The sequence below is a fragment of the Ochotona curzoniae genome, unplaced genomic scaffold (genome assembly GCF_017591425.1).
Source record: "Ochotona curzoniae isolate NIBS_2020 unplaced genomic scaffold, NIBS_Ocur_1.0 contig_2599, whole genome shotgun sequence".
NCBI classification, from domain to species: domain Eukaryota; kingdom Metazoa; phylum Chordata; class Mammalia; order Lagomorpha; family Ochotonidae; genus Ochotona; species Ochotona curzoniae.
The window spans coordinates 106479-118285 of record NW_024465520.1 but is presented as its reverse complement, the minus strand read 5'-3'; the positions used below and the strand labels follow the sequence as shown (position 1 = coordinate 118285).

The window sequence follows — 11807 nt, the reverse complement described above, 5'->3', positions numbered from 1 at the left end:
AATATATATATATGTATGTATATATATCAAGATGTATGCATATACATTTATGTGTACTTTGCATATATGCACGTGTACATATATGTGTATATATTGGCAATTACACACACATACTATATATATATATACATAGCAAGAGAATTGTTTTACCACATCCCCTTTGCAAGCTACATATTTTAAAATTATTTTTAAAAGTTATTTTGTTTTGATAATCTTTACATAGTTGATTAGGGCACAAAGGGTCAAGGACTACGGGAAGTGGGTAGGACCATTGTTTCTACATCTCTCTCTCTCTCTTTTTTTCTATATCTGGGGTAAGGAGGGAGATAAATAGAAAAGCCCCTCCCAGCCTCCGACCCATCCCAAGATCCCCAGTGTGGGGCATGCTCCAAGGGTACTGCTCAAGTGGTTTTGAGAGTTAAACAGTTCTGAATTGCTGCCAGTCTTGCCATTCCAAGCATGATGAAATCTCTCCAGAATCCAGTAGCTGACATAGTCCACGTTAGAGTCTCCATTTACCCAGATTTTCACTGCCAACACTCGGATGAGGTAGATGATCAATTTGTTCTGTCCTCTGTCCTCTCTTGTGGTACTAGGTGTCCTCTGTATGCTCCGATGGACTGCCATATCCTCAAGATGCACCTGGATATGCTGTCCACTGCTCTATCTGAGCCTCTGAGGACGCTCAGCTTTGATACTTGCACTCCATGGTCAGACTATAGAACCTGTATTTTTCTTCATCGTTGGAGTTCTGGGATCAGCAGTTCAGTTGGAGGGATCCCCAAAGAAACTTCATCTGAGGTGATCACAGGCCTGATTCTTGTTTGTGTATGCCAAAACAGGGTCTGGCACAGTCTGTCACCCCAGTCAGGCCAGGCATATGCTGGTGGTTGCAATTGCTGGGTCAGTTCTGTTTCCAGACCTGTCTTCTGCATGAACCAGTGGGTGTTGCAGTCCAGCCTGATTCTGCCCACTTCACACTCAGCCCTCATGCAAACCAGTGGGAGCTGCAGCCTAGTTGGGGCAACTCCCAATAACCCCCACCAGGCCTGCCCTCTGTCCTAGTTTCCATGCTTGCTAGTATGTATAGCAGGTTGATCCAGTCTGTCCCACATCCCATTCAGCTCTCATATTTGTCAATGGGCACTGAAGCCTAGTTCAACCCAGCCAGCCCCACTATGCAGTCCACATACATGCTGGCGGGTGCCGTTCTGACCCAGCCATGCCTGACCCAGTCCTGGTTTTCATGCTCTCCAGTGGGAGTGGCAATCCAAGAGAGAGGTGCCCACTATTTCCCTACTGGGCCCACTCCCACATCATGCACTCTCCAGGTGATTCTGCAGTTTAACTTGACAGAATGTACCCCCCTGTGCCAGCATCTTCCAGCTGATGCTGCGGCAAAGACCAAGCAACCCTCACCCACTCTGACTTATGCTTGCACTGGTAGGATCAGTCATCCCAGCCTGTCTTTTCCCTGATCTAGCTCACATGAGGCCCACAGGTGTTGTAGCCCTGCCCATTCTGATCTGTCCCCATCCCAACTCATGCTCCCCAGTGGGTGTGCCAATCACATTTTAGAAAGTAACAAGTGTGATGGAAATAACAGAAGTCTGAACTATTATGAATTAGTCTTAATGAATTTTAGAACTTGAAAGGGGCTTGGTTACAGTGGAGATAATCAGAATAATCAGCACATCTACTTGTTTGTGGAAATGGATGACATTCTTATGGACATATGGCATCCACATTCAGTGCGAAGCCTGTGAAATAATGACCAATTAGATTTGAGAAATAGAAAATAGATTCTGCTTCATGTACTAGGAAACATGGGCACCAGTACTTCCTGACATGCAGCAAAGGTTTTGTAAACAAGTCACCATTCAGATGGACTAGGGTAGCAGAGATAGGATTTGGATGGGAATGGAATTAAAGGCGAGGAGGTAGAGTTCATGCTAGCCTTTTAGGGACCATGCTGTTCTCTTACTGCTTGTCTCTAGTTATTGTCGTCATCCATCTGATTGAAGCATTGGTTTGGGTGGGGGAGTATGATCAAGAACTTGAATTCTCATGGCATTTTCTATTTTAGTACAGAACGTATCGCTGATGGTGCCATCCTCCCCAGCAAGAGTGCCTAAGCACTGCACAGCGCCCCCTGGTGGCTGGTAAAGTCATCAGCTACTTTTCTTCTTTTTGCTGGTGGTATTGGGACTTCTTGCTGTTTTCCCAGATAGCTCTGAGGGTATCTGAAGAGATCTGGAGAGTAACCAAGGGAAGGAACATAATCATGAATGGATAGGACACCCACAAGGCCGTTGACTGGACTAGGTCTTGGGTTTCTGAAGGAGGTATCTTCTCACACTCCTACTATTTAGGTAACTTTCTTCACACTAGTACCCTTTCTCTGCATCTTCTTGATTTGAGTGATCTTAGTGATTGATTTGCCTCTATAATAACTTCTTAATGCTTATCATTTTGTTTTCCTACCTCCAGATTTTTTCCAAACTCAAATCCATCCTCATTAGTCTGAGAGAAAATTTCTAATCTTGCTACTCACCAGCTTTAATATCATTATTGGCTCCCCTGTTTAGCGGGCAACTCTTGTCCAGATCAGTACCTTGAATTTCCGTTAGGTATACATCCCCCTGCTGTCCAGAGGGAGGGAAATAGACACCTAACCAAGGACTATTCTCAAGATGTCTTTCATCTCTCTATTACAGTGATTGGTTCACAGGTATACATGTCACTTGGGATGATCAAATGAAAGCTGAAAAGAACAGCTCTTTCTTGGGAATATTAAACAGTAGAATGTAAACTTCTGGCTAATGCTGCCTAATTTGACACTGTGCATAAACAACTTGTGTAATAATGAAGTCAGAGAAACAGAAAGTCCACAAGGTGTGGGAAGTTAGGGTTATCTTAACTCCTGAATGAAGCTGGAACTGTAGCTAGAACTACCCTGGACACCAATGAACCAAGTCAACACATTTACATTTGTACTTGAATCAGTTGGTATTGCTTTAGCATCACTTGATACAATGGGTTTCCACCAGTTTCCGTGTAGAATAAGGCCCCAGATGCACCACAGGCTGTTCAGGAAGCCAATGTCACCATGTTCTTCCACAACTCTCCCATCACATCCTGCCTTCTACCTCTTCATGTTTCTGATCTAGCCATATGTCCCTGTCCTGCTTTGCAAGGTGCCTCATGCAACCATCTCAAGAGACCAGGACACCCCAGGGAGAGGCCAAAAGCAGAAGGCACATAAGAAATATGGTTGAGCTATGGTGACAGGACTGAATTTCCACTCTTCAGAGCAACTTGGTGTTGAAATGTGGTGTACAGGCTGGCCACGGGATAGGGTAGTGTAGGGCAAGAAGAACCCTGATGATTTGAGATAGTGTGGTTCACTTGTCAGGGCTTAAAAAGGGTCAGATACCACATCTGTTGAGGGCATAGGTGGCATAATCATGTTTGGAAGAAAAGCAAAATCAGGCTCCCAGTTGGCCATTTGCTTCTGATGAGCAGTTCACTGGTCCTTGGGTATGCTGAGGTCATTCTCTCTTATGGTTCATCTCAAGTTGTTAAGGTTCATACACATGTACTGGGGCTTGTTCTGATACTCCAGGTGGGGTTGATATAATAGCATTTAGGGAGATAACCTTCCAGGACTATGTCAGGAGGCTATGCAGAAGCTCCTTTCATTGCCTGCATGTTTCTTGGTAGAGAAACAGGTTATGCAGATCCAGCTCTGCCAGCAGTCTCCAGGGTCCATTCTCAAGGTCAAAGACTCTGATATTGCATTTGAGTCACGCTGGGGAGGACACTGGCTTCCTTACCTTTGACAGGCTCTAGGGTCTAAAGGATGAGCTGACCTATGCATAGCAATCCAAAGGAGCTTGAGGCAATACTTAGTTTCCTTCCTAATATCTTTCCTCCTTTTCCCTCAGTTTTCATAAGGCAGCAATGTACCCTGCTTAGTAACAACCCCCTTTGCTCAGTCTTCCCTGGCCTCAGAGGTGGGCAAGTGATAGGCTGCTGACAAATGAATCACAAGCAGAAGCACACTGGAGGTTTCTGTGATTTCCTCTGGCAGATTCTAGCACCTTCTCCTTGTTCCTTCCTACTGTTTCTTCTAGTCTGGGATGGATATGGGAGTAAAGCAGCCACCTTGCAACCAGGAGGATAACAGCTAAGGTTGATGGTGGGGAGAGAAGGAAACCACATTGATGATGCAGTACAGTCTGTACCTGCCCAATCTGCCTCTACCTGACGTAGCCACAGAGAAAATTCTGTCACATGGAACCAAGTACCACCTCCAATAGTGCCACATTTCATAGGGAACAGAGATAAATCACAGTCAAGGAGAAAACAGAAGCTCAGGAAAAAAAAAAAAGGCAAGTCTGAAGCAGGGGAAAGCAAGGCCTTCTACAGGAAAACATTGTCCAGAGTCTTGACTGAGGTCAGGACGACAGGGGCTGTGTTGAGGGAGTACTGAGGGCTGAAGGTCACCTGACATGGGGCCAGCAGCGTGATGTGGGGACCAACTGAAGGCCTCAGAGGATTTGTGGTCCCCCTTCCTCCCCACCAACCCACAAGTGACTGTCTTGTCCTCCTTTTTCAACTTCTTGCCCAGTTAGGAAATTCTATCTGTTCTTCAATGCTACATAGCTCAAGTTTGGGAAGCCTCTGATTCTGCCTTATAGCTGAGACGATGGAAGTTAGCCTTAGCTAGCGTCACACAACATTCTGAGTAAAGCCATGGTGAGAAAGCTCTGTTCATGGGTCATATTCTCTAAAAATATTTCCTCCAGGGCAGCCATTGAGCCTCCCTGAACTGATGCTGGTTGGGGTGCTTGCCTCCTGAATGACAGGAACTGCTTTTGATTCTGGTAGCCTGCTAATGTGGACCTTAGGAGGCACCGGGCAATGGTGCAAGTACCTGCGCCCCCGCCAGCTGAGTGGAAGAACAGGATGGAGATCCTCGCTCTCAGCCTTGGCCCTTGTAGGCATTTGGAGAGTGGACCAGTGGAATTTATCTGTCTCTCAAAAAAAATCTTTATTTATTTATTTTTAAAAGATTTATTTATTTTTATCGAAAGGCAGATATACAGAGGAGGAGAGACAGAGAGGAAAATCTTCTGTGTGTTGATTCACTCCCCAAGCAGCTGCAAGGGCCGGAGCTATGGTGATCCGAAGCCAGGACCCCAGAGTCTCTTCTGGGCCTCCCATTCAGGTGCAGGGTCCCAAGGCTTTGGGCCATCTTCGACTGCTTTCCCAGGCCACAAACAGGGAGTGGATGGGAAGTGGGGCCACTGGGATTAGAACCGGCACCCACATGGGATTCTGGCGTGTGGAAAGTGAGGTTTTAGCTGCTAGGCTACCATGCTGCCTCCCCTTAGAAAAACATTTAAAAAAAGAAAATATTTTTAGCAATGTGTTCAAAGCAGAAAAAATGAAGTTAGTTTAATGAAAAATTGTAGCATAATTTTTGTTGTCTGTTAAAATGAATTTTGTCAGTATGTAATTGATCTGTTTAGGAGAAGAAAGAGGTATAGTTTTCCAGCTTAATGGTCTCCACTGATGTCTCATAACTGAAAATTTTTGGATTTATGAGGGTACTTCAAAAGGTCATAGAAATTTAATGGAAAGATTTTTTGTGCCAAAGTAAAATTTTAAATCCATACTTTTTTTCATGGTAGGCATGCTTTAGGACATTTTTGAAACTTGTCTTGTATTCCTTTGATAGTTCACTTTCTTTGCTTTCCTTGGTTCTTGCTCTCTGAAACAATTATGTAGACATTGGTGTTCTTGGGCTGTTTTCCCATCTCTTGTATTTCCTCACCAGTTTTCTGCTTTTTGAAGACTTTCTCTTCTCACCTTTCTTTTGAGAGTTTGTTTTGTTTTCTAGTTGTTTATTTCCATAGGATTGTGTGTGTGTTTCATCTTCTGTTTGGCTGAGATGTTCCAGACAATTTTTTTTCCTTTTGTTATCTGTGTTGACTCTGTACCTTCAGGGATCCTTTTCTCTCCTTTCACACTTGGTCTCTCAAGTGATAGGTCGTCAGCTTCCTGTTCAGGTGGAGCATGAGGTTTCCAGGAACTGATGGAAAGATCTTGTGGAAGTACAAAATATTTCTAAATCTTCCTCTTACCAACATCTCATCACATCTTCATTCTCTCTGCTAGGTGTCCTGGGCCTGCATTTCTATCTCAGAGGAGTTAAAAACTAAAGTCTTCAGAATTGCCTAGAAGGTCTTCTGTCCTACATGCTTGTGCCTCAAATTTCTTTTTTTTTTGGGGGGGGGGGTTCCAGTTATTCCCCATCCTCTCTTACTGTGCTCTGACTATGCTGGCTGCCTTCCAGTATGAGGAGAAACGAGTAGGCTCCAGGTTTGATGGCTTCACATTCACTGTGCCTCCTCATGTCTTGCTCCCTCATTCCTTTAGGTCTCCTTTTAGTGAGTCCTTCCCCAGCTACAGTTACACAGTCCCTCTGGCCCCCGACCTTTCCCCCCCCCCCCACCCCCTGTATTTCCCCACCAATAGTCCAGGAACTGTAGTGCATTTTTTGTTTATGTGTATTCATTGTCTGGCAGTCTTACATGGAAAAGCAATCCCCATGAAGGGAGGACTTCTTTATCCTCCTACTCCATATCTAGAACAGGTGCTGGGGTGCAGCATTTGGCAGAGAGGGTAAGATGCCAGTTAAGATATCTGTATCTTGTATCTGAGTGGTTGGACTGGAGTCTGGCTCCACTCTTGACTCCATCTTCCTGCTCATGTGTACCCTTGGAGGCTCAAGAAGTTAGGTTCCTGTCACCCTTGTGGGAGATGTGGTTGGAGTTCAGGATCCTGACTTCAGCCTTGCCCAGCCTAGGGTATTGTGGGTATCTAGGGAGTAAACTAGCCATTTGGAGCTGTCTGTTTTCTTTGCTTTCAAATAATTAAATAAATAAATAAAACAGAATCTGGCATAAACTTGCCACTTAATAAATGCATGAGGAAAGAGATAAGTTAAAATGAGTACCTGAAGGGGGTAACTTACCTAACAAATCAAAAGGCAATCTTGAAATTCATGGGTAAGTCTGCTGTTTTCCCTTCTTTCTTCCTCCCTTCCTCTTTCCCTCCCCATCTCTCTCTCTCTCTCTCTCTCTCTCTCTCTCGCAGTAGCGTGTTTCTGTGGAAGTTGATTGCGTGCTTTCCATCATTAGTTGTTCCTAGACAACTTACTAAGCAAAGAACTGAGCTTTTGCCATCAATTTACATTTCATGAAATAATTAGAATTAGAAATTAGCTCACTAGTAAACTTGCAAATTATAAGAACATTAACAATCAGAACTTTAGTTACACAATCAGTGATGTGACCCATTGCTTTTAGCATTTAACACGAGGCCATTAGGGCTAAAGTGGAAGTGAATTCTGTCTTGAGGACTTCCTCTCCCCCGCCCCCAACTCAAACCTACCACCTGACTGTAGTGTTCCATGAAAATAGCACTGAAGGATTTCAGTTCAAGAGTTGGAAGCCTTGGGGCTAGTACAGTGGTGCAGCAAGCTGATCCTCTGCCCTATGGCCCTGGTTCATGTCTCAGCTGCTCCACTGATGGTCCAGAAGAGGCTTCTGGGCCCCAGCTTTGGCTCAGCTCAGCGCTTGATGTTTTAGCCATTTGGGGAGTGAACCAGCAGATGGAAGATCTCTCTCTTTGTTTCTTTTCTTTCTATAAAATCTACCTTTCCAATAAAAATAATTAGATCATTAGTTTTTGAGGGGTTTTCAAAAATAATTTCATTATTTTTATTGGAAAGGCAGATTTACAGAGAGAAGCAGAGTCAAAGAGGAAAATGTTCTGTCTGCTGGCTAACTCCCCACATGGCCGCATCAGCTGGAGCTGAGATGATCTGAAGTCAGGAGCTTCTTCCGGGTTTCCCAGCTGGTGCAGGGTTCCAAGGCTTTGGGCCACAAGCTGGGAGCCGAATGGGAAATGGAGTAACTGGGACACAAACCAGTGCCTATATGGGATCTCAGGGGATGCAAGGTGAGAATTTGATACTAGGCTATCATGCAGGGCTGAATAATTAAATCTTAAAAAAAATGAGAGTTGGCTATTCATGATATACACTACTATATCTGGGGGAAAAACAATTCTTGAGCTACAAATTAATTCTTTTTAATGTTATTTAAATGAATACTGCATTTCTTTGTTTTTGTTTTAAGATTTTTTATTTTATTTTTTATTGGAAAGTCAGATATACAGAAAGGAGGAGAGACAGAGAGGAAGATCTTCCATCCGATGATTCACTCCCCAAGAGGCTGCAACGGCCAGTGCTGTGCCGTTCCGAAGCTAGGAGCCAGGAACTTCCTCCAGGTCTCCCATGTGGGTGCAGGGTCCCAAGGCGTTGGGCTATCCTCCACAAAGCCAAGGTTAAATTTTTAACCTGCCTTAGATTGCAGAGCATCAATGAAAGCTACATTTTAACTGAATTCAACGGAATAGTTTTGTTGAGTCTCAATAATCGAATAGGAAATAGATATTTTTCTCTAGAATAAAGGGATAATGGCTGACTGTAAAAACTGCAATAATTTCCATTTTACTTTAAAAGATTTAATTATTTTTATTGGAAAGGCAGATCAGATTTATGAAGAGGAGAGACAGAGAAAGATATTCCATCTACTGGTTCAGTTCTCAAATGGTTGGAACAGCTGGAGCTGAGCCAATCCAAAGCCAGGAGCCAGGGACCTACTCCAGATCTCCCATGCAGGCTCAGGATCCCAAGGCTTTGGGTCACCCTGGACTGCTTTTCCAGGCCACAAGCAGGGAGCTGGATGGGAAGTGGAGCATCCGGGACATAAACCACTGTCCATTTGGGAAACCAGTGTGTTCCAAGTGAGGATATTAGCCACTAGGATATTATGCTGGGCCCAGTCTCTTAATTCTTTAATGTTTTATTTATTTGTGCGGGAGAGGAACATTCAATGAGAGAGAGACAGAGAGAGAGAGAGCTCCCCTAATACTCCTTTTTTTTTTTTAATTTATTGAACTGCATTTAAAAGGAACTGCTGATAAAGATTCACTGGAAACAATCTGAACACATGGGAAAATAAAATAATAACACAACCTAGGTTTACTCAACAGAACAAAAACCTCTTCTTATATGCTCTATTTTATGTGAAACTGACTACTGCTTTTCTTTTCTAAACACACAGTGACATAATTAACAATATGCAATCACTTTTGTTCTTTCCTGAATATATTATAAAAAACGAATATATCTTCTCTTTAAATGTTTCTTACAGATACAACTTCAATATTTTCATCTTGTAGTGGTGTGATTCAAGATATTTTCTTTCCATTCACAAGTTTAATAATCCTTCCAAAGGGAACTGATATCTATTAGGCTCATAGTGCAAACAAAGAGTTTAGGAATGCAGCAAATGACATTTCTAAAATACAAAACAGATAAAAACTTTCATAAGTTACGTGCAAAAAGCTCTATTTAAGCAAATGGCCACAGAACCAGAACATTTGATAATTTTACTGGTGACGTCAATGAGACTCCTGATGTTTTCCAAATTCAGCTTAAACTTTCATCTTCAGGCTTTGTATTTTGTCTTTCCAGTTTCACTAATGACACAAACATGAATAAAATCTCTGAAGTGTTCATTATAGTCAAGGGCATATCCTACAACAAACTTGTCTAGAATTTCAAATCTGGCAGTCTGGCCTGTATCCAACACTTTGAGGGGTTTTTTTCACCAGCAGGCTTGCAACGTTGACCGTTTTTGGATTACACTGCTTGACCAAGGTTTGCATTGTTTTGCCAGTGTCAATTATATCTTCAACAATCAAGACGTTCTTTCCAGTTAATGTTGAGAGATTGTCTCACTTTTGGTTTAGAAGATTTAATTATTTATTGGAAAGTCAGATATACAGAGAGGAGGAGAGACAGAGAGGAAGACCTTCCGTCCGATGATTCACTCCCCAAGTGGCCACACCGGCAAGAGCTGAGGTGATCTGAAGCCAGGATCCAGAACTTCTTCCGGGAATCCCATGCGGGTTCAGGGTCCCAAAGCTTTGGGCCGTCCTGGACTGCTTTCCCAGGCCACAAGCAGGGAGCTGGATGGGAAGTGGAGCTGCCAGGATTAGAACCGGTGCCCATACGGGATCCCGGCGCATTCAAGGAGAGGACTTTAGCTGCTAGGCCACGCCGCTGGGCCCTCCACCAATCACTTTTATGTCCCCTGTTGACTGGTCATTATAGTAGCTCTTCAGTCTTGTAAAATCTACAGTCATAGAAATGTATCTATCTCTATTTCTATTCAGCGCTTTAATGTAATCCAGCAGGTCGGCAAAGAACTTAGATCCCCTCTTCAGTACTCAGAGAGCAACAATGTGATGGCCTCCCATCTCTTTTATCACATCTCGAGCAAGCCTTTCAGTCCTGTCCATAATTAGTCCATGAGAAATGAACACCCTTTCCAAATCTTCGGCATAATAATTAGGCATACAAAAAAAATCTAGGTCATAACCTGGTTCATTATCACTAATCACCACGCTGGGACTGCAAGTCGCCATCATGGGACCAGCCGGCGAGTGTGCTGACTGGAGGTGATGAGAGGAGAAAGAGCCCTAAATACTCTTAAGGCCCTGTATAGACTGGAGTTGGGGTGGGGGAGGGGGCAGACCAAATCCAGGGAAGAGTATGGAGCGCAGACTGGAGCTGGGGACAGAGAATGTGATCCAGGCCTCTCATGTGAGTGTCAAGAACACAGTTAATTCAGCCATCATCACTTCCCAGGCCTTGCATTAGCAGGAAGCTAGAGTTAAGTTAAGGATCAGAGGTGGATATAAAACCCAGGTACTCCAATAGGGGATGTGGATATTATAATTGCCAGGCCTGCCCCCAGATCAGTTTATTTAACTCCCTGGCCTGTGATTTAAGTGTAAAAAGTGGATCAAGTTGAAGCAGTTTGGAAGGAGTGGATGAGAGCTGCTGGACAGAATCACACAATCAGAAAAGCTCTTTACCTGCCTTCCTGGCTCCCAGTGCTTCCGAGGATGTCAACGGCCGCTGTTTCCCCCAGGCTGTTGTTTCCAGGGTTAACTTCCATTAAGTGGGTAGAGGATCTGATCAGGCTGCCCAGAGAAAATGACAAAATAAAGTGACATGGTGAGGACTCCAGAGGAACTCCACTCCCTTCCCTAGCAACCCAGCCTTTCCTGCTGCTGTGTTCCTTTCTCTTTGATCTTCCTCTACTTCTGCCCAAGATGATGCCAAGTGGAGACCGGGAACATTCAGAGTCCTAATTTTCCCCAATTTAGTCTCTACCGTTTAGATACCTTCCCAGGACAAACTGGTAGGATGAGGACTTTTTTGGTTGCCTCAAACCCTCCTTTCATTATCTGCTCCTAAGAGAAGGTAGGGACACATGCTTTTGGGTCACTTAGTCTCACCTGCTGTCCCATCTCCTTCCCTTCTTTGCCTAAGATTGAAGAAAGCCAAAGGGGCCAGGAAGGGCCTGGTGCCTGTTCACATGGTGTGACTAGAAAGAAAGCCCAACAAAGTGTACTCTGGGAAACATAAGATTTGGTGTGCTGTTCTGCAGGACCTCCCATATGATTTTACCTTCCAACCCAATGAGAAAACAAACAAACAAACAAACAAACAAACAAACAAACAAACCAACCATGAAGAAACTAACAAGTATTTGGCAATTAAAAAATATTTATCTTTATTTTAAAGGCAGATTTTTACAGAGAGAATGAGAGATAGAGGGACAGCTCTTTTCCTGCTGGCTTACTCCCCAAAT

The 11807-nt window shown here is 43.8% G+C and overlaps 1 pseudogene; it reads right to left on the bottom strand.

Moving 5' to 3' along the window:
* Nucleotides 1–9399: 9399 nt before the first annotated feature.
* Nucleotides 9400–10572, bottom strand: LOC121152719 (annotated as a pseudogene).
* Nucleotides 10573–11807: the final 1235 nt, after the last annotated feature.